Source organism: Herpailurus yagouaroundi, unplaced genomic scaffold (genome assembly GCF_014898765.1).
Source record: "Herpailurus yagouaroundi ecotype Mexico unplaced genomic scaffold, PumYag 28, whole genome shotgun sequence".
Lineage (NCBI taxonomy): Eukaryota > Metazoa > Chordata > Mammalia > Carnivora > Felidae > Herpailurus > Herpailurus yagouaroundi.
Window position 1 is genome coordinate 66,429,286 of NW_024412376.1, and position 23,665 is coordinate 66,452,950.

At 36.0% G+C, this 23,665-nt stretch overlaps 1 long non-coding RNA gene across 1 annotated transcript; it reads right to left on the minus strand.

The window, feature by feature from the left end:
- Positions 1 to 1,942: 1,942 nt before the first annotated feature.
- Positions 1,943 to 23,637, minus strand: LOC121030415 (uncharacterized). Its single transcript, XR_005790192.1, has 3 exons — positions 22,881 to 23,637; positions 21,733 to 21,792; positions 1,943 to 2,028 (listed from the first exon to the last, which is right to left on the minus strand). It is a non-coding gene; the product is annotated as an uncharacterized LOC121030415 (long non-coding RNA).
- Positions 23,638 to 23,665: the final 28 nt, after the last annotated feature.

A 23,665-nucleotide genomic window follows, 5' to 3' on the forward strand; every position in this document is an offset into this window, starting at 1 on the left:
ATGATTCTCAAAGTGTGGTCCAGAGACCAGCAGAAAAGCATCCCTGGGAGCTTATTAGAAATGCTGAACCTCAAGCCTCACCCAGATCTCCAGAATCAGGGTCTGCATTTTAACAAGATGCCCTGGAAAGCTGTAGCCACATGAAAATTTGAGAAGCACTGCTCTGGAGCCAAGAGTAACTGGGGGAAGAATGGTGTGAGAAATGAGGATGCAAAGACAAATAATGTCGTTGGTGTGTGCCACGAAGTTTATAGTAATCAGAAGGACTGCAGGAGCATCTTAAGCAAAGGATTGCTATCTTCTGTAACTTATAAAAATATAGTTCCAGTGGCCCCATGGAGATATGTTTGTGTGAAGAGAGCACGGGACACAGGAAAATCAGTTATGGACTACGACGACATGATACGAATGACAGCTACTACATACTGAGTACCTACTACATGCCAGACATCGTGGTATAAATCTTACATTTTATGCGTTGTTTTAAACTTCCTATAATCCCCATTCTGCAGGTGAGAATAAATATAAGAAAACTTTTTAAAAAAAATTTCCAAAGTCATATGACAAGATGCAGAATTCTAACTTCAGTCTAATATCAAAATTTGAGTTCTGTCTCCAAAATATACCCCAAGTTCATCTACTTCACTTCATCTCCACCCTAGTGTAATAACACCATCTTATGAACTACCTCAATAGTCCATGAGCTTCTGCTTTTGCTTTCTATAATCTCTTTTATGCAGCAGCCTAAATGATCTCTTCTTATTATTTTTTTATTTTTTTAGAGAGGTGCACACGTGTGCAAGTGGGGGGCAGGGGGAACAGAGGGAGAGAGGGAGAGAGGTGGAGAGAGAGAGAGAGAGAGAGAGAGAGAGAGAGAGAATGAATCAGCTCCTCGCTGAGCATGGAGACTGAGGCTCGATCCCACAACCCTGGGATCATGACCAGAGTCGAAGTCAAGAATCAGACCCTTAACTGACTGAGCCACATCCAGGTACCCCAAATGATCTTTTAAAAACAGAAATCCTTTATTTATCATCAGAAACAGAATAAAAGGTCAAATTTTTTAACCAAAACCCACAGGTCCATAACAATTTGGTTCCTGCCTATATCTGAGATCTCATTTTGTGACACAATCCCACATCACTGTACTAATCACACTGTACATTAAATAATATCAAGCTTTATTCCCCTTTCAGGATTTTTCCCAGGTCACTCTCATTTCAAGTTTTTTAAATTATTACTTAATACTTTAAAAATACAATCAACTACTCAAAGTAAAAAATGACAACAATGTATTAGGGGCTTAATAACATACGTACAAGTAAAATGTATGACAGCAATAGCACAAAGACAGGGAAGTAATGGAAGGACACAATATCCAAAGTTCTTATTCTATATGTGAGGTATTAGAATATCACTTAGAGGTAGACTGTGAGAGGTTACAGATGTATAATATATACTCTGAAATAACCCCAAAAATAAATAGCAGAGAGTTATAATAAACTGACAAAAGGAAGTAAAATGAAATTCCAATAAATTAAACTATTAGAGTAACAATCTATTAGATTTTTAAAAATGGGGAAAAGGAATTGTATATATCTGATATAACCAATTAATTTTGGAATTTATGATATTAATTTTTTGCTCCTAATAGACTGAATTATATTTACAATAATATAATTTTCTCTTTACCTATTATATTACAATCACTTCAAATGCCACAATCAGTTATTTTAAAATGCAAATTAATACATCTTGTTATGGACCACATTATATTTTAAATTGTAATATTTCTTTCCAAGTATAACCAATGGTTCTTCTTTTTGTCATGATTTTCAAACATTCTTAAACAATTCTTAAGTTATCTCTAAAGAAAATGAAAAATATAAGATAGATACGTCAATGCCTCATAAAATAAGAACATTTTCTCCAAGTTATACCTACCTTCCACATAATTTGGAAGGAAGATTCCTTAGTGGCATGAAGAATGCTAACTGGTTGTTCCCATTTCTTTTTCTGGAATTCAAACTGGAGAAAACAAATGAGAGTCAAGTGGCAGGAAATTTGCTTTGACCTTTCTAACTAAACCTTCTGTTACATAAATTTGAACTTTTCCACTGACTGGTAGGTTATATATATATAGAATATCATCAACTGTCATTTCTTTTCAGGGATGAGACTAGATGTGTTCCTGGTACATTCCTCTGAGGTCTGCTCAATCTACTGAATTAGTTACCTTTATGCTGATTATCCCAGAGTTAAGATTGGGGGAAGGTTGCTGAAATTACCTCTCACATATTGATAGAGAATATATCTATCGGGAGGAGAGCTCCATTTATCTGGGTTTAGGTTGCATGTGGAAATTTATCCATTGTAGGAACCTGACTGTTGTTCCAACCAGATGAAGAGTGACTTACCTGATTGAAAATTTTAGGAGAATGAATTTATTGGTTCAATATAGACCACTCCTCTCTCAGAGGCAACCTGACCTTGGAAAGTATACATTGGGGTCAACTTTCTGTGATAGACAGTTTTCTGCCATAAGAAGGAGTTTGTGCCTGTCTAAATTAGAGGTGCATATACCTGTTTGGCATAGATTATAAGAAATCCAAATTGTTATTTTACCCAGGTAGAAGTAGTTTAATGAATAAATAACAATTTATGAATGAATAAATAACAATTAGGGAAAGCTTATACTATGAGAAGAATAAATTACATTTTGGGGTTAAGAAAGGTAGAAATACTCCTCAATGAACATATGGAATCCAGAGCCTAAGAGTCAATTTAAAATGCCTATGCTGGAATACTCTGATTCTAAAATTCAGCTTTCTCTTTAATAAAAGTGATATATTAAGTGATTATTTTCTTCTTTCAAAATCCTGCATCTGTCTCTGGATTGGTTCCAGACTTAGGGTAAGGACAAAAGAGTAGTACTTATTGATCCAGTAAACCCCAACACCTTGGTAAATGGGCACGAAACCTTGAGAATTAAGTAAGAGATGGATGAGGGAGGGGGCAAAATTACACCGGAAATCAGTGTTTTGATCAGGGCTGGGATATAGTGTATTGAGCTAAGTGAGCTTTGGATCCTGGGTGAGACATGGAGTCAGGCAGGTAACTTGAGATTCTTTTGACAGTGCTGGCTGAACTTGCAGGTGTGGCTGAGGCAGGGATTAGATATTTTTAGGCATTGTTGGATGTAATAATATTTGCAGCTTTTATTGTGTCTTTGAGTCAAGACACAATTCAAACTTGCATTTTAAGATCCAAAGGCAGATGTGTGGCATGGTCTTAACATGTGGCTGCTTGCTGGGCCTTCTCTGCTTCTGAGATGTGTGTCACCAGCTCTGGGACCCTCAAGTATATAGTCACTGTTCTTGGGATGAGCACCATATAGTTGCAGAATGTGGGGAGTGGAGGAAGCCCTTTCTAGAGAGAAAAACTGCATCTTTTCACATGGTCCACTCCAGTCAAAGGGTCTCTAGCAGCAGATGCAAATGAATTCCAGAGGGTTCTGTTGCCTACACAGCAAGTAAATGATGAAGGTAAGCAAAACAGAAGAAGTTATGGAGAGTTCTTTGATGATAATTATGACTACTTACAGTGTCAGACTAAAAGGCTGTGTGTGTGTGTGTGTGTGTGTGTGTGTGTGTGTGTGTGTGTAAGTTTACTTATTTTGAGAGAGAGAATTAGGAATGGCAGAGAGAGGGGGACAGAAGATCTGACGTGGGCTCTATGCTGACAGCAGGGAGCCCGATGTGGGGCTCAAACTCACAAACCGTGAGATCATGACCTGAGTCGAAGTCAGACACTTAACCCACTGAGCCACTCAGGTGCCCTATTAGACTGAAAGTTTTTAAGAATTGTGTGATTTAGAAAGACTACTTCTGTACTAGTGTGCATGATGTATTGAGGACAAGAAAACTAGATTGTGGAAGGAGTGGAAAGGCCATCACAACAGAGCAGACATAAAACAGCCAAGGTGTGAGCTAGAGTGATGGTAATTGGGATGAAAACCTGCATCCTGAGTGAGAGACCTGATAAGACTCAGTGACAGCAAGGAGGGAGGCAGAACAAAAGTTGGAAGAGCAGTGCTTCCATGATATAAAGAGCAAGCACAAGGGGTCAGTTTGGAAGATGCCATAGACCTATGGGCTTCATAAAGATAGCCATCTGATTGGAAATGTACAGAGAATACCTGGAAAATGCAGAACCATAGTGTAAGGGAGAGACTGGGATTGGAAATTTAGCTATGGAAATCACAGAGGTTATGGCTAATTGAGAGAAAGTATGTAAAAAGAGAAAAATAGTAAAAGACAAGACAGAACTTCCTGCTGGCCTTAAGGAACTAGAAATTAGAACAAAAGGCCATGGAAACCAAGAAACAGACTCTTAACTCTAGAGAACAAACTGATGGTTACCAGAGGGGAGGTGGGTGGGGGGATGGGTGAAATAGGTGTTGGGGATTAAGGGATGCACTTGCTGTGAGGAGCACTGGGTGATGTACGGAAGTGTGGAATCACTATATTGTGCACCTGAAACTAACAATTCACTGTATGTTAACTGACTGGAATTTAAATAAAAACTTTAAAAATTAATAAAATAATAAAATATATGCATAAGGGGGAAAAAGCCATGAAAGAAGACAAGAAAGGAAGAGTCAAAGAGATGAGAAAGAAACAACTAAGATTTGTCACAAAATCCAATTAAGAAGGATGGAGAATCTCAAAATATAAAAGGTTCAGGAAAATATTCTGGAGAATCTAAAGTGCATCAAATGTTCAATGGCATTCATTTAGTCATGTAATCAGCAACTGTTACAGAATTCTTAACAGGTGCCCAACACTGTGCAAGGTCCTGGGCATAAAATAGAAAAGCCTCAAACTCTTCCTTTTTAGATCTTACAGTGTAGTAAAAGAAATGGCTATTAATCAACTTGACTGTATAAATAAATAATTACCAACTGCAGTGAGTGCAATGTATGGAAATCCAAGGCTGTAGAAATGAGTGTGCACAATAGGGGAACCTTATCTACTTGGGGAGAGTAAGAAAGATAAAGGATGGTTTCCTAGGATCTTGAATATATTTGATACCCACATGTGCAGGAATCCTCTGGTACTGCTATTGGGCTTGCAACCAAAGAGTGACATCATTGTTCTCATCATTAAAAAAAAAAAAAAAAAAAGAACATGAAAACATATATACATTTCCTAGTGGAAACAACTAGACCTCCATTTTGAAAGAAAAGCAATATTAAAGAATTTTTATAATTCATTCATTGTTAAGACATTTTGCACCAATGTTTACAAGGAAAAGACACATCATGAAAAGCAATGTGTGGGAACATTCAAAATTATTTTTTAATAATATGTGACATATTATATGAGTGCCATAAAAGGAAACGTGTATTTTGGCTTTGATTTCTGCATAAAAATTTACCACTGAAACAGATATTTTCATTTGGAAATCAATATTTTGGTTCTTAGGGCTAAAGCAAAGGCTTTGCTTGGAAATTACTTTTTTTTTTTTTTAATGTTTGTTCATTTTTGAGAGAGAGAGTAGGGGAGGGGCAGACAGAGAGGGATCTAGAATCTGAAGCAGGATCTGGGCTCTGAGTTGTAAGCACGGAGCCCAATGCAGGGCTGGAACCCACGAGCCGTGAGATCATGACCTGAGCCGAAGTCAGACACTTGACTGACTCAGCTGTCTAGGTGCCCTGGAAATTACTTTCTTTTATACTTACTGTGAGGACAGAAATCTAGGAACATAGAGTGCCATGACAACAACCATTGATCAAACACTGATATTCCCATGCAGTTCCTATCTGTTTAATTCATAAAGTTATCTCACAAAATTTGAAAAGCAAAGGCTGTAACACCTCATCCATGCAGTAAAAGTACTGAAAGTTGATTCACCTAAAAATTAAGAAATCAGGTTCAGAAATTTGAGCAGTACTTGTCAGAAAACAACTTTGATGCAAATTATACCATTACCCTCAGAATGTGCTGAAGATTGTGTTCTTAGTATTGCAATATCATAATTTATTTTTTAAAAGCAAAGTTAGACTCCTTTTAGAAACTTTCTTGCGAAACAGATATTAAAAGTTTGTTGATGGAGTTTCAGATTTCACATTGCATGTGATGTTCAACAGACTACTACTTGTTGAGATTTGGTGTAATATTAAAGAAGAATATCAACAATTACCTGCAAAGGTTATTAAAATGTTCCTCTCTTTCCTAACTATACATTTGTAGGAAGCTGAGTTTTCTTCATATACTTCAACCAACATAGCACATTGTAACAAATTGAATGCAGAAGCAAATAAAAGAATCCAGCAGCCTTCTGCTATGCCATACACAAAAGGCGTTTACAAAAATGGAAAACTGTGGGGCACCTGGGTAGTTCAGTCAGTTAAGCATCTGACTTCAGCTCAGGTCATGATCTCGCAGTTTGTGGGTCTGAGTCCTGCATTGGGCCCCATGCTGACAGCTCACAGTATGGAGTCTGCTTCTGATTCTGTGTCTCCTGCTCTCTGCCTCTCTCTCTCTCTCAAAAATAAACAGTAAAAAATATTTTTTTAATAAAAAATTGTGCTGTCCTCAACAGATCTTGTTTTGTATTGGAAAAACTATATTACTTATGTTAATATATAATGGTGATTCATCGTTATTTTTAAATGAATTAATTTCTCAGATTTAACATCTAATGTAATAACCATAGATGTAATATAAAGAAAAGGCCTTTGAGAGTCTTCAATAATTTTTGAGACTACAAAGTTGTGCTGAGATCCTGGATAAATACATGGTTACTATTCGTTATTTGGGATCATTCTTGGGATGCTTTAAACACAACATACTTCTCACAGTTTAGGATGAAACTGTAACTTTCAGTGAGTGGTTTACTTCAACAGCATGGCCAAATTAGTAGTGCCAAGGAAAGGACAGAGGATTTGTCCTTGCAGGTATTTGCCTTTACAGAGATTTCAGAAGACAGGGAAAAATCATTGTCAAACTACACATTACCTATGCTGGGATTGTGAAGTATATGTTGTTTGAAACTGAAAATAGCTATATTTCTTCCTAATTATAAAAAAAATCATTAAAAATGTAAGCCAATTCCATAAAAAAAAAAGAATTTATCCATCACCCAAAGACAGTGTTAACATTTTAGTATATTTTCTTTCAGACACGTTTTTTCATATTAGTGTTTGTGTGTGCATGTGAATGTGTGTGTATGTCTAAGGAAGAAATAATCCATGTGCAAACTTAGCTATAAGAGTTCTATGATAAAAAATTTCAGCTTGGAAATCTCTGGATTCTGAAAATCACGGGGGGTTGAGTAAGAAAGCTATCATATAAAGTTAAGTGTTAATTCCACTAAATCAAATGGAAACTGCCTTAAATGCTACAATAATAAAATTAAGTTTTAAAACTAAAATGTAGCTGAGTAACATATCTGGACATTAAACTACTTTCCAATTAGGGGCGCCTGGGTGGCTCAGTCAGCTGAGCATCCAACTTCGGCTCAGGTCATGATCTTACAGTTCGTGGGTTCGAGCCCTGCATCAAGTTCTGTGCTGACAGCTCAGAGCCTGGAGCCTGTTTCAGATTCTGTGTCTCCCTCTTCCTCTGGCCCACCCCCACTCATGCTCTGTCTCAAAAATACATAAACATTAAAAAAAAAAAAAACTTTAGGGATCTTAATATACAGAAGCCATTCTAATCATATTTAAATGCTATTACAAGTTAGAATAAGCACAAGTGAATTGTCACAGTATTATTCTGGTATTTGGTATTATTAAGAATGCATATATTAAAAAAAAAGAATGCTTCTATTTTAAAAATCTTATCTCACTGGATCTCTACCTTATCTACCAAATTTAGCTTTAAAATCTTACTTAAAAAAGTAATGTAACCCTATACATTCACCGACATTTAAGTCATGTGAAAGGTAGGAAGTAATTAGTATCAAATGTTTCTTAAATTAAAGACCATCTGCTTTTAATTTTTCCTCAGATGTCTTATCCACCTTCACTATGGAAAATATTAACTTTCTACAGATTAAGCATGATTGAAACAATTTCTAAGAAGGAGAAAAACTGGTAGAACTGACCATTATACACTAAAGTCGAAATGATAACATCCAAAAATGTGCAGGTGAATGCTTTTTTCTTAACTACCTGGCAAATGTTTCAACCCAAGGACTGCACTCCTAAAAAAGGAAATACTCAAGTGGCCTTCTGAATTATTTTATGTATCACATTCAGGTGTTACTGATGAGTTCCAGTAATCAGATTTTGAAGAACAATTATCTGAAATAATTTACTGAAGAGATTTTTTGGTTATACCATAGTAAAAAGTATCATTGTATTTCAATATATCTTAGATTAAATGAGTTGTTTTGAGCAAAATAAACTCAATTCATAGTTTTAACTGAATACAAAGTTTATAAATTTTAATTTTAAATGATTTCTTCTTGGGGCGCCTGGGTGGCTTGGTCAGTTAAGCGTCTGACTTCGGCTCAGGTCATGATCTCACGGTCCGTGAGTTCGAGCCCCGCGTCGGGCTCTGTGCTGACAGCTCAGAGCCTGGAGCCTGTTTCAGATTCTGTGTCTCCCTCTCTCTCTGCCCCTCCCCTGTTCATGCTCTGTCTCTCTCTGTCTCAAAAATAAATAAACATTAAAAAAAAATTTAAATGATTTCTTCTTGATTTCAAAGTTGTCTTGCACATTGCTCATTTACACATGATATGTATATGAACCGAAAAGGCATCAGACATGAAGAAAGGCATTTACAGACTAATGTAAACAATAAAATCAGAATCATGTTAACTTGCCATTGTATTTTCAGCTTAAAAAATACTAACTTAATAATTAAATTATTGTCATTAAGGAGCATATTTAATTAATATGAAGAGCACTTACTAAAAACATTCACTTGTTTTAGATGTTATCAAAATCACAGTTTAATCCAAATGGACATAAAAATGTTGGACTTCAAATAATGCCATTTATATGCATGTAGATGTTCTCACAGGCTGTATAAAGTCCCCACCATGTTCATTTTAAGATGGATATATACAGCATTTACTTCAGTTCACAAAGTGTGGGCATAAAACAATCTACAGAAGCTTTTTATAGGGTTTAAAAGAGTTCTAATCACCCATGCCAACTGCACTCCTCTCTCAACACAAAACTGCTTTTGAAACCAAGCATTCATTTGCTAAAACAAGGCATCTGCTGTTAAAGAGATTGATTATCCTGGGGCCTGACCTAATTGGGAGATTAGATATGCTTCTCTACTATGGATGGCATGGTTTATAAAGAAAAAAAATTAGACCCAAAAAAGAGCAAACTTCTTTTGGACTCCAGTGTACTTTTATTTATTTCTAATTTTCTTTAAACAGAAACAAACAATATTGTGAGTATCAGGTTGGTGAAATTAGTGTGTTATGAGTTAAAAATTCATTGAGTCTACCGTGTTGTTTCTTTAGTAACAGGTACACATTCACTTTCACCACAGAAACCAAACATTACCAAAAAATGTCATTTTGGTCATATCCTACTGAGTTAAGATCATTATACAATATAGCACACACACACACGCACACTCACACAAAATCTGGCCTTTTACTGATGCTATCATTTCAGTGTTTTCTATTGCCAGTTAGGTGTCGGTTTTTCCCCCAAACACAGACATCACCTCATTGCTGTGGCTAATTGCATTTTTCTTTCTAGTCTTTGACAACCAGACCTTTGTTAATGCTATTCACCAATATATCAGACTCAGGTCATCCATCCAAAACATTACAAAAGACCCAGATGCTCATGTAAATTGCACTCCCCAAAAGTACTGCCCTCTTCCTCCATGCGGATACAGATCTGTGACCCCCTCCCATTTTTGTACACTCCCTTTGTTTTCACTCAATCTTTCGTGGTTGGAAAAAGTGGTTTGTATAGGCTTTAAGAAACACTATACTTTGTTTACAAAATAAGTCAAATAATCAAGTTAATCCTGAAATTAGATAAATTTTCCATACAAAATTTAAAAAAACGCTTATTTCAGTTGAATTTCAAAATGGGGATTCATTTTCCACAACGAAGACATTTTCTATCCACTTTTTAACCTTTCCTGAGCTCTCAAGATAAAACTAAGTTTGATTGTCCTCTTTCACTGAATAAAAAAGTTTTCACGTAGAAGTGTCCAAGCAGAAGTGCAGGGCTAAATCATTTCCAAAATATCTCTTAATTGAAAAGTCAATCTTATGTACTTGATGCTTTCTTATTGCCTTCAGCATAATTTGCATCAAGCATTAATCACTCAAAATTTCTACTTTCCTAAAGCCTTAAGTAACTCAAAAATAATTTTAAGATACTTAAAAATTACTATAATTCTGCCTTTAAAGGAAGATTATTAGGGATTCAAACGGCATAGGCAACACACTGTGTGTGTGTAGATACATCCATATTTCAGACTCAAGACTTCTTTCCATTCCTTTTCCACCTTTTATATATTTTCACCTCATATACTTAAATGCTCACCATGTTTTAGATATGAAGTCACTGGAAGAGAAAGCAGAAACTGGTAATTTATTAAGTAGAAAAACAATGTATCCAGATAGGAACCAACAGCAATATTCAGTATTTTAAGGACAGCAGCAAGATCAAGTTAATATATATGATATTCTGACTTTAAAGAGTTTCAATTTGAGTAAAATTGAGTGAAACTTACTAAAATGATAAGAAATCTGCAGGGTTACTAGAGCTACTACTATCCTTACCTTCTACTCACAAATACAACCACACTAAATTGAACATGCTCATCTGTTAGTTATAATACCAAGGGGAAAAAAAGGCAGAAATACTTTACGGAATTTATATAATAAAATGACATAAAACATTAGTAACCATTAAACCTTAGCAAATACAATGAAATATGGCAGTAAAATTAGGAACTGAATGACTCAGGAATGACTCAGGAACTGAATAACATGAGTTTATTGGAATCTTCCATGGTAAAGCTGAAATGTGCAGGCCTACTCTTTGAATCAAGTCAGAACTTAGCAGGGCTCACACAAAAAGAGCAGTGGGAGACAAAATAAACAAGGCCAAAAGGAAAGAGTAGGAACTAAGAAGAAGACTGAACGTTTGGGGGAATTAAAGAACCAGAAATCAAAGTCACCAAAAATAGGGGAAAAGACAGGGGAAACTGATGAATCTAAGAAAATGAGGCAAACCCAGGGATTCTCCTGATAGAGTACTCACTGCAATTTAAAGTGAAGAAAATAGTCTTGAGTTCTTCTCGCCTAGACTGTTACTATAGCTTTCCAATGTGTATTTCACATCAGCTACCATCATGTTACTAAAACATGACTTTAATTATATTTTCCTCAAAATATAAAACTTCAAAAACTTCCAGTGGCTTTCTCATGTCTCCTGGGGAAAGCCTCAACTTGTCAGCCTGCCACACAAGACTCCCTAGAACCCAGATGTGATTTAAGTACATGAAGACTGCGTCCTGGGTAAAGTGGGCTAGTTTGGGGCTTACACACTTTTGGTCTATTAAGTACTGTGTCTGTAATGTCTACATCCAATGTCTACCTAGATGTCTATATCCAAAAACGTTATTGTCCTACGTTTTCTTTATGACCCACATCAGACTTAATGTTCTGCATTTAACCTTGCCTTACCATCACCTGTCTTTGTCTGATGAAGTTCCAAGTACTCTTCAAGTTCTATGTCCTTCAAGAAATATTCCCATAGTTATCTTTGACTTCATTTTCTATTTACTGCATACATTCACTTGATTTATCTTATACCTCCTTGTTTGTAGCTATTTTAGTGTACTGGCTCTGCAACTAGATTTGCCTGGAAAAGACTGTTTTTCCCCGTTGTCTCCATACAACTCTACATCATGAGGTAAGTAGTACTCAGTAAAGCATCCTTCAAGGAACAAGGCTCTGTACTGTTATTTCTCCTTGGTTGATTTCTCTTTCAATTCCCCATAATGGCTGCTCCAAAAATCTTTCCAACCCTTTTTTCTTGTCTGCTTCTCTTTGCTCTTCCCCACTTCCCTATCTTGCCTCCTCATCTGTTGAGAAACTGAAGGCTATTTCTCACTTCACTTAAAGTTCCATGAAAAATAAGAATTTACTTATATTCTGCCTCTCTTTTCTTGAATATTTTGATTTTGAAAGAGGGAAATGTCTCTTTTAAGGCTTATTCTCCACTTGGGCCCTTGATGCTACCGCTTTCTGTGGTCTCCAATGTCTGGCTCTATTAGTTACACCTTTCCAACTTTCAACTTCAATTTTTATATTTCTCTGGCTCTCCCTTCCTCTTTATTTTATTCCTAAAAATAAAATTCCCCACACCCAGAAATCACTCATATTATTTCCCCACTCTCCAATTTTCTTACCAACAGACCTTTTGCTGCTGTCTCCTTATCCCTTCCAAACTCCTGGTGAAAGACTTCTGTCCCCTACCATGTGACCCAAATTACTTCCTCTTAGTTCAACAAAGATCTTCTAAGTATAAAATCTGATGTTTTCCCAGTCATTATTTGTGGTTTGTGTACTAGACTACTAAAATAGTATTTTTTCCCCCTAACTCAAATAGGTATCCCAGGTTTCTACAGCATTCATTCCTCTCATGATTTGCCTTCTACTTCTCCACTTCTGAGTTTCTGTCATTGTCTCTTCTTTCTCCACATATCATTTTATTAGTCATTACTCCCAGATCCTTCCCGGAGTCTTTTCTCTTCCTGACGTAAACTCACTTGAAGGAAAACTAATCCAACTGCACAAACCTGGTTATCATCTCCATGTATACACTTCCTCTATGACCTCTAAGATTCCAGACTTTATTCTTCAGAGATCAACCAAACACATCTGATCACATTTTCAAAATGCCTCTCAGATTTGTCATCTCTTTGCATTCTTACAGTACTGGATATTCTTTCTTGTTTCCTTTTGTCAGGATTATCCAGAGTTGGTAAGCTGAGCAGTGGGCTGGATTTCAATTACCATTCTGTCCCTTGGCCAGAGCATTTATAAAGTGCACAAAATATGAAACTACTTCTATTGTTGTAATCCTAGTCAGGGTACCCATTTTGGCTGCCTACTCTTAATCAGAAGAGCCAGTGCTCTACCCTGGGCCCTACCTCTTGTCTCTCTTCCTCCATTTTTGGCCTCTTTTCTTGCTTCAACCTTTATCTTAAACTGACAGTCTTCCCTCCTACGTTGAGTATCCATTAGGTTTCCAGCCATTCAGTTACACTGTATTCCACTGTTAGATGAATCCTAGAGTTTCACATCAGGAATGGAGGGAGGGTCAGGACATAAGGACCCACTATGGATTACCTCAAGGTAGATTATCTAAAATATAGCCCAGTCTTTTACACTTTCAGAACTCACATCCTGCTACAGTCGCTGGCAGAAAATAAGTGCTCAATGAATGTTAGCTATTATAATTATCTCTTGCTTGCGCTAATGTCAACAGAGTGTCTGTCTGTCCTCACCTTTTCCTTAAGCTGCATTAACTAAGGGCTTCTTTAGTTATCCTAAACCAAACATGTACCAGACTCAAGAAAGGTGCTTGGGAAAGTGGGGGAAAGCTATCTAAATAGTTATAATAACAATCATTAACACTAATTTAACAATAACAATATATTAACCATAAACCAAATTTTTGGTTATATTATCTCATGTAATCTTCCAAAAACTTTATGGAACAAGTATTATTGCTACTTCCAGTTTACAGATGAGGAAAAAAGTCCTTATATAATCCTTCTTAAATTGTCCAGATATTCTGCCTCTAAAATGTTTCTCTAGAACATGAGAGGATGATGACGTCCTTTTCTTGCACACCTGTCTGTGAACTCTGCTTATGGTAGATTGGTTGGACACTGCTGCTTCCTCAGACAATTCCATGACTCTCCACCTCTATGCTACCAGTAGTAAAGTTTTTTCATGTGATCCAAGGGGACTTTTACCATATACGAATTTGTTGAAACTCCTTAGAGCGCTTTTATTCTGTGCCTTCAGCAGGTTTAAGTGGAAAATGAATGGTGTTCAAAAGTTTGGGGCACCCCTTCCCAATGAAAATAATGTATTTTCCTCACAGATTTGGTGTGGCAGAAGCCAGCATGGAAAATGATAGTTCAAATTTCCACACAAGCAAGTCAGCCATCCAAGCTACATTTATTCTATATCTACCTGGGAGAGAGGGCAAGCCAGGAACACCATCATCCCCAATTCAGGGTGCCTTATCCTTCAACCAATAGGGTTTATGCACACATACTTTTTTTTTCTTTTTTTTTTAATGTTTACTTATTTTGAAAGAGAGAGAGAAAGGAGCACAAGCACAGGAGAGAAAGAGAGAGAGGGAGACAGAGAATCCCAAGAAGGCTCTGCCCACCAACTCAATTCATGAACCATGAGATCATGACCTGAGCCAAAACTAAGAGTTGAACACCTAACTCACAGAGCCACCCAGGCATCCCCCTGCATACATACTTTTAACTGATGATTTCCAGTGGAAAATGTGCACAAAACAATCCGTTGGGGGGCAGGAAGAACTGTTAGAACTTCTATTTACATTGACTTTTTTAATCTAAGAAAACGAGCTGTGGCAAAATGTAGCAAATGGATTGGCACCACTACCTTCACACGGTCTACATATCAGAAAGTCACAGATCACTCACTACGGGTATATCTTGAGGAAATGAAGGCCAACCAGTTCAAATTTAATTGCCCTCCCTATGCGGGTAGCACTCAGTACTGTGCTAACAACAATTTCAGAAAAATTAACACTCAGGATGTTCTTTCGAAGAAAGAGTGACTTTTTTACATGAATAAGCAAATGTTTTTCAAAAGACAGTCACACTGCTGAGAGAGCATGTTTGTATCAATTTTTTAAAAAAATATCTATACAATTGAAAAACTTGGAAACCAATTTTTCTAATCTATTTATAATTTTTCTAAACTACAAATTAGTTCCGAAGGCTATTAATTTTTTTTTTTCAACATTTATTTTTTTGGGGACAGAGAGAGACAGAGCATGAACGGGGGAGGGGCAGAGAGAGAGGGAGAAACAGAATCTGAAACAGGCTCCAGGCTCTGAGCTGTCAGCACAGAGCCCGACGCGGGGCTCGAACTCACGGACCGCGAGATCGTGACCTGGCTGAAGTCGGACGCTTAACCGACTGCGCCACCCAGGCGCCCCCTGAAGGCTATTAAAAGATAGAAACAATTACTTCAATTAGTTCCAAACTAATAGGAAAATGAGTTTTCGTATTTAAGAAATGGGTCAAAACTGCTTTAAACCTTTGTTTAGACCCATTTATTAAAATTATAAAAATACAGACAAATTAAAATAAATAGTAAGTCAACAATGAACTTCTTCCATTTGCATCTTCATGTTTTTGTGATATATTCTTTTTTAGCTCTGATGGTCAAAAAGCCAAAAACAACAAGCTCAAAAACAAACAAACAAACAAACAAAACCCCAAGTATTAAAATAAGCCGAACTAAGTATCAGACTATTATTTATTTTTTAATTGTTTTTAATGTTTGTTTATTTTTGAGAGAGAGACAGAGAGCAAGCAAGGGAGGGACAGAGAGAGAGGGAGATAGAATCCAAAGCAGGCTCCAGGCTCTGTGCTGTCAGCACAGAGAGCCTGATGTAGGGCTCGAATTCACGAGCCATGAGATAATGAGCTGAGCTGAAGTCAGATGCTCAACCAACTGAGCCACCCAGGTGCCCCTAAGTATCAGACTTTTAAATCATTCTTTACAAAAAATTAAACTAAATTTTAAAAAAATAATGAGGCGTATTAACCACATAAATTTTAAGTCATTAATACATTTAGTGAAAGTAAAATAATTTATGTTCTAGTGATATAACAAGAATAATTTTATTTTTTTAAGAGAGAGAGAGTGCACGTGTTTAAGTGGGGGAGAGAGATTGAATCTTCAGCAGTCTCCATGCTCAACAAAAAGCCCAACATGGGGCTCAATCTCATGACTGTGAGATCATGACCTGAGCTAAAATCAAGATTCAGACACTTAACCAACTCAGCCACCCAGAAACCCTACAAAAATCATGTTTAAAAGAAACATTTCTTTATCTCATCTTTCTTAATTTCTAACATCTGTGTATGTTTTAAATATATATATAAATATTTATTATGCTTATATACATAAAATATAAATATAGCTTAGAAAATGTTTATAATTTAGAGATAAATAAACTTATATTGATGAGTATTCATCACTTTTTCGGTTACTGATGCCATACACCATAAACAACAAGATCTTGGAGAAAGAGGAGAGTACATGCACATTTCCAGAGTCCTTCAAATAACCTTGCTTCAAGTTCAGATATACTTGAGGCATTAGGTAACTTCCTGCCCTTCCCACACTCCTGATCTTTTTCCTAAAGTGGCAACCATCCTAGGTATAGAAACACATAACTTCGTAAGTCCTTAAGATGTTCAACCATATTACAACGGTATATTTGGCTGCTTTTATGAGTTAAATATTATAATTTCTTATTAACCTAATGGAAACTAAAGATAACTCAAATTTAATAAAACTCTTAATGTAAAATTCCAGAAATAAAAAGGAACATATCTTATTAATAATTCTTTAATTATACAAACTCATAACCACACCTCACTTAAGAATAACAAAATTCTGTGAATACATTTTAAAATATCTAAATGCTAGTCTGTTGTTCCTCATACTAGGACTGCAAGAATACTCTTGGAGATACACAAATGAAACTTCAAGTTTCCTTTTATTTTGATATCAATGTAACACAAGCTTAAAAAGGTACATTCTGGGGTGTCTGGGTGGCTCAGTCGGTTGAGCTTCTGACTTCGGCTCAGGTCATGATCTCACAGTTCGTGAGTTCGAACCCCACGTCGGGCTCTGTGCTGACAGCTAGGAGCCTGGAGCCTGCTTTGGATTCTGTGTCTCCCTCTCTCTCTCTGACCCTCTCCCATTCATGCTCTGTCTCTGTCTCAAAAATAAATAAATATTAAAAAAAAAATTAAAAAAAAAAAGGTACATTCTGGATCATCCAAAAGACTACACTAAAAAAGATAATTGCCATCTATTTCAGTGTGAAAAGTTAGCACCTTTATTTACAACTATACTGAGACTCAGCAATAATAAAAAGACACCATTTGATTTTTAATCCACTTGGTCTCTAACACTAAACCTGCAACTCTAGAGTTCAGGAAGCTTTTTTGTTGTCAGTTGATGTTAAATAGATTATGTACCTTACTCAAGAATAAAAAACACTGTCATATTCAATTTATAAGTGGGAAATCCCAGCAGAAATAATAGAATTAATGTGCATGACTGATCTGTAACCTGATAAATATGGCTTGACTACTATATTCTTTGAATGAGCTATAAACACAAGATACAAGTCAGGTTATAAGAGAACTGTTCCAATTTAAAAAGCCAGTTTATCTAAATAGAAAAATATAACCAAATTTAAAGTAAGGTGATTTTTCATGCTTTCACAAAGCTTTTTCTTCCCATAAATACTTCATAAATTGATATTCATAAATATTTAAGAAAGATCCAAACTTACTGTTTATTTATTTTATTTTGTTTATAGCACTCTTCAAAAAAATATCTTCCATTTAGTTAAGTAACATCGTGGTCTAATTATCAGTTGATAGATTTAGCACAACTAATTCATCTTTATTTACATATTAGACAACAATACAAATAACCCTACATACAGAATATTCAGAAACAACAAACTAAAAATATACAATAGGCATAAAATGTTAAATCAAATTTGATATATAATTATAAAATCATTTAAGAAATTAAATCTATTTTTATTAATTTAATAGCAACCATGGCTTTTTAATTCTTCACAGAGGCTTTGTGTTGGTAGTTTTATATCTGAAATTGTTCTAAGTTGTTTTGAATTTCAATTATTTTTTTTTAACTTTTTTTTTTTTTTTTTTTTGGGACAGAGAGAGACAGAGCATGAATGGGGGAGGGGCAGAGAGAGAGGGAGACACAGAATCCGAAACAGGCTCCAGGCTCTGAGCCATCAGCCCAGAGCCCCACGCGGGGCTCGAACCCACAGACCACGAGATCGTGACCTGGCTGAAGTCGGACGCTTAACCAACTGCGCCACCCAGGCGCCCCTCAATTATATTTTAAAATACACTGTGCTATCAAATCTAACCGATTGCAGAACTCATTCTTCATATATATATTACACACACATATTCTATCAAACAGTCTCTGGGGATTAAATATGAGTAAGATTATCACCTACCTTTCAAATTACACCTTTTGTTACCTAATCATGATTGAGCCATGAAAAGACTTCCAAGTGACTATATGCCATTATCATTAGAGAATTATAATAAAATACCAAAACAAAATCATAACAAAACATGGTAATACTTTCTGGTAAAAACTGCTCATAATTTTCATTACAAGAACTTATGGAATTATTAATATGTTTCAGTAATATTTTTTCCTAACTTTTACTAAACATAAGATTATAACATTCTATATGTACAACTGGATCATTAAAAATTATAAATTACACCAGTATAGAGATACATATGTTCACTTTATTAAGCCATTGCTTATTAATAAAATGTCATAATTCAAATTGTTGTGTTATCTTTTTGAATATATGAGCCAACAATCAAAGAAAGTCCTTAGGAGGAAAGTATGTGACGAAAATGGGTCTTTATGACAATATCCTTTTAAAAAAAAAAAAAAAACAAAGCCAGTTCTCCAAACTGACATAATTAATAATTATTACCTATATACACAATAATTTTTTTCTCAAAATTTAAAGATTTTTTTTAATGTTTATTTATTTTTGAGAGAGAGAGAGAGACAGAGCACAAGTAGGGGAGGGGCAGAGACAGAGAGACACAGAATCCCAAGAAGGCTCCAGGCTCTGAGCTGTCAGCACAGAGTCTGATGCAGAGCTCAAACTCACCGACCTGGGCCAAAGTCCTCTGCTTAACCAACTGAGACACCCAGGTGCCCCAGTTTTCCCCAAAATTTATTAAATGAATTTCTGATTAAAATTATCATAAAGATAAGTATCCCTCACTGTTTTATCAGATTTAGAATAAACTGTTCTGTGTCAAGATATTGGCCTCGAGAATAAAATAACACCTAGTGATTTGAAGGAAAACGCTCATAAGTCTGTGAGAATAATGATTCAACTATTTAAAATGTTTTCTTTTCCATGTACAAAAATACACAAGTTAAATGTAAATATGAATAGTGATTTATTACTATTACTGGTTACTATTTATTACTGATACATTAAATGTTTAAAAGAAAGATATGAATTCTATAATATATTATGATTTAACACTTCATTCTGATGTATTCCACATATACAAATACCTTTGAAGCCACTGAATACATTTTTCTTTTATTTTACTTTGAAAAGAAGCACAAATTGAAGCATATTTACACTGAATTTTTAAAAGGTATTATTTCATATGCAAACAGTGCCATCTTCTGGCAGCTGAAACTATGTGTATTGACATAAAATTCATTATGGATTGTAACTGCCATTTTCTTGACAAGTTATGTGTATAGCTTATTGAATAAAAACCTTTAATCTAAAATCAGTTGGTTTTTGTAAAAATAACCTTTAAAAACAAGAGTATTAATTAGCATGTCTTCAAACTGATAAAATTTTAAAAAAAGACTAAGAACCCTAGATTCTACCACTCAATCTTCTAACTAGATATTGAATCTTAGACTAACCATGTAGCCACTCAGGACCTCAGTTTCCTCAACTAGTAGATTGTTTAAATCATCAAATTACTTTCAGTTTAAGGTTCCATTTGATTCTAGCTTTAGAAATGTTTATTTCTGGTTTTAGCAGTCTAATATGGACTATAGGCCTGTTTATGACACACTTTTTCATAGGTATCTCTTTTATTAACATGTGTTTGGTTATGCTCTCTGCTTGAATTTTCTTCAGAAATAAATCTTAAGTTATGTTTATACTTCTCACTGTCCAAATAGCTTTCCTCTAAACATCAGAAAGACTTCATTGAATTGTAAATAAAACTAAACTCAGGTAACTGAAAATAAGGGTTTTTTTTTTAAGTTTATTTATTTTGAGAGAAAGAGAGGGAGCATGTGTGTGCCAGAGAAAGAGAGGGGGCACTAGACAGAGAGTGGGGGAAAGGCAGAGTGAGAGGGGGAGAGAGAATCACAAGTAGTCTCCTTGCTGTCAGCACTGAGCCCTACATAGGGCTGGATCTCATGAACTGTGACATCATGACCTGAGCTGAAATCAAGAGTCAGACACTTAACCAACTGAGCCACCCAGGCACCTCCCAAAAGCAAGTTTTTAAAAAACATTCTGTAAAGATAAGATGGTTTAAATAAAATAGGTCAATATCAAACAAAACACTCAAAAATTAATAGGGGGACTCTTGGGTGGCTCAGTGGGGTAAGTGTCTGACTCTTAGTTTCTGCTCAGGTCATGATCTCACGGTTTTTGGAGTTCCAGCCCCACAGCTGGCTCACACTGAGTGTGGAGCCAGCTTTGGATTCTCTGTCTCCCTCTCTCTCTCCCCCTCCCCCACTTATGCTGTCTGTCTCTCTCCAAATAAATAAACTTTTTTATAAAACTATTTTTATCATTTATTCATTTTTGAGAGACAGAGACAGAATGTGAGCAGGGGAGGAGCTAAGAGAGAGAGGGAGACAGAGAATCCAAAGCCATGGGATCATACCTGTGCCAAAGTTGGACGCCTAACCGACAGAACCACCCAGGCATCCCCAAAATAAATAATTTTTTTAAAAAGTTAAAAAAAATTAATAGGAAATAAATCTCTCCAAAGCTTCTAGAATCTTAAGTGTTATTGTGTTAAATAAATAGAATAGGCTCAGAGTTTGGGCAGCTCTTCCTAATATCTCCATAGATTTGACGAACACTATCCTGTTGGATTTATCTATACTCCCAATTCTTGCCTCCAAATACCTTGCTCTGATATAGATCTTCTTATTCAAACTTTTACACATCCATCTAGTCCAGGGTCTCAACTTCCTAGGCCTGCATTACTAAAATATCCATTGTGGTCTACTGTTTTTCAAAAAGTAACATAAGGATCATTTGGGATGCTGATTAACATATGTCATCTCCTAGAGCCCATAGAGTAGACTGTCCAAAAGAAATCTAACATGAGTCACACATGTAATTTTAAATGTTCTTGTAGTCAGATTAAAAAGCTAAAATGAAACAAGTGAAATTAATCCAATGCATGTAAAAATATCATTTCAATATGTAATCAATTGAAAAACATAATATTTTACATTCTTTTTCTTTTATACTAAGTCTTTGAAATCAGGTATTTTTATACTTATAGCATATCTCAATTTGGATAAGCACACTTCAAGTGCCTAAGAGCCATCTGTGGCTAGTGGTTATGGTATTGGACTGCATTAGATTTGGAGAAGGTGGAATAAAAGCCAGGAACGTACATATAGCAAAATACCAAAGTGATTCTTTCACACTCTCAAGTATGAGGGCCACCACTCTAGACTGTCCTGTACATAATCCATTCTACAACCACTACTGAAATTTACACCTGAGAAATGCCCCTTTAATTATGTCAGTTCTAAGAAACTACATATCCCTGGTACCTCCAATTTAATCAACTCATGTGGATATTCAAATCTCCCAAAATGTGGCCTCACCTCATTCATCCAATCGGTTCTCCAATTTGAAAATGTCTTGGGCTCTTCCATGAAATTTTCCTAGGGAAATATTAAAATGATCATTCAATCAACAAATATTGATGAAGTACCCATAAAATGTCAACATGGATCCTCCATGGTAAAAGGGAAGATGTAACACAAATCGTTACATAATTATTACAATTCCACTGTTTTCATTGTAACACTGAAAGCAGTGCTCTGAAATAGTGCTAATGAGATGCTAATATAGAGCAGGACCTTACAGAGAGGTCAAAGAAAATTTCTAGAATACAGTTACATTTAAATAAAAAAATAATATAAATATAATTAGAAGTCTGAACAGATAGAAATTTCTAGGCAGAGAAAAGCACATTATGAAAAGCCCTGAGGTGGAAAAGTGACTAACAGAAGAGGCAGATTGGGAAAATAATCTGAAAAGGGGCTGCTGAGTTAGGCAGAAGGCTGATAAGGCCAAATTTATGAGACTTCAATCTGTCCCGTCCCTTCCCTTCCCTTCCCTCCCCTTCCCTTCTTTCTTTCATTTATTTAGAGACAGGGGAGAGAGAGAGAGGTGGTGGGGAGGAGCAGAAGTTAAGGGAGAAGAGAGAATCTTGTGACTGTGAGATCATGACCTGAGCTGAAATCAAGAGTCGGACCAACTACCACAACTGCCACGCGGGTGCCGCCTTTATTTTTTCAACTATGCATTTTTAAACAAAACTAGATTACAAAGTCCTCAAAAAGTACAGACCTGGCCTTTTTTCTTTTTGGAAAGAGAGACACAGCGTGAGCCAGGGAAGGGAGAAAAAGCAAGGGAGACAGAGAATCTGAAACAGGCTCCAGGCTGTCAGTGCAGAGCCTGTCTTAGGGCTTGAATCCATGAGCCGTGAGATCATGACTTGAGGCGAAGTAGGACGTTCAAAGAACTGAGCCACCCAGTGCCCCACAGACTTTACCTTCAAAGGTTAATTATTTCTTACATCTCTTCATAGAGCACAAAAAACGTATTTAATAAATACTTCTATACATGGAAAACATACATTTTTCTAGCCATTTGAATTCTGGAATCTCCAAAATTATACCAACAATTATTTGCATCTTCAGATAATTTAAAAACTATATTACTATGAAACTGAAGGAAGTCTTACCTGAAGTGCTGAGTATTAATATAAAATTCCTTAGAAAGACAGACAATTTTTATTCGTAGTAAGGTGGGCATCATGCTCTACCAGTCTTATCCCAGAATTCTGACTCTAAGTTCCTGGTGGAAAGAGTGAAAAGTTGGTGATTTAAACACACAGATGAATCCTTAAAAGGGATCTCCATGAAGTCAGAGACTGTAAGTATGAGAAAGCTTATAGAAGAGCTATTTGGCAAAAGCCTCTGGCCAACAACTAGCAAAACAAAGAGAACCTCAGACTAAGAAACACAAGGACATTAATTCTGCTAACAGCCAGGGGCTTGGAAGAGAAACCCAGATCTTCAATGAGATTCCACTTGCAGACGCCTTTACTTCAACAGTGTGAGACCCTTAAGCAGAGCACTCTGCTATACCATACCAACTCCGGACCTACACGACTACGATAACAAATGGGTGATATTTTAAACCATTAATTTGTAGTAATTTGTTACAGAACAATAGAAAAGCAACACACTCAGGCACTTCTCATATAATTAAGTAGCAAAGTATGTCTGGAACAAAGTTTTTGAGACTTCATTTTACAAATAATTTTGCTAGCTGCTTCAAGGCGGATAAAATTTTTGCGAAAATTGTTTCACAATTGACACGAACATTAATTGTGCACTCTCTGAAATATTTCTCATCCTAATGTAAAGTCATTGAATTTGTGAGTCAAAATTCCCCTGAAGGTTCTTCAGTGTAGATGGGCCTTTTTGGTGCAATGAACTTACTCCTCACCACCTTGCCCGTGGG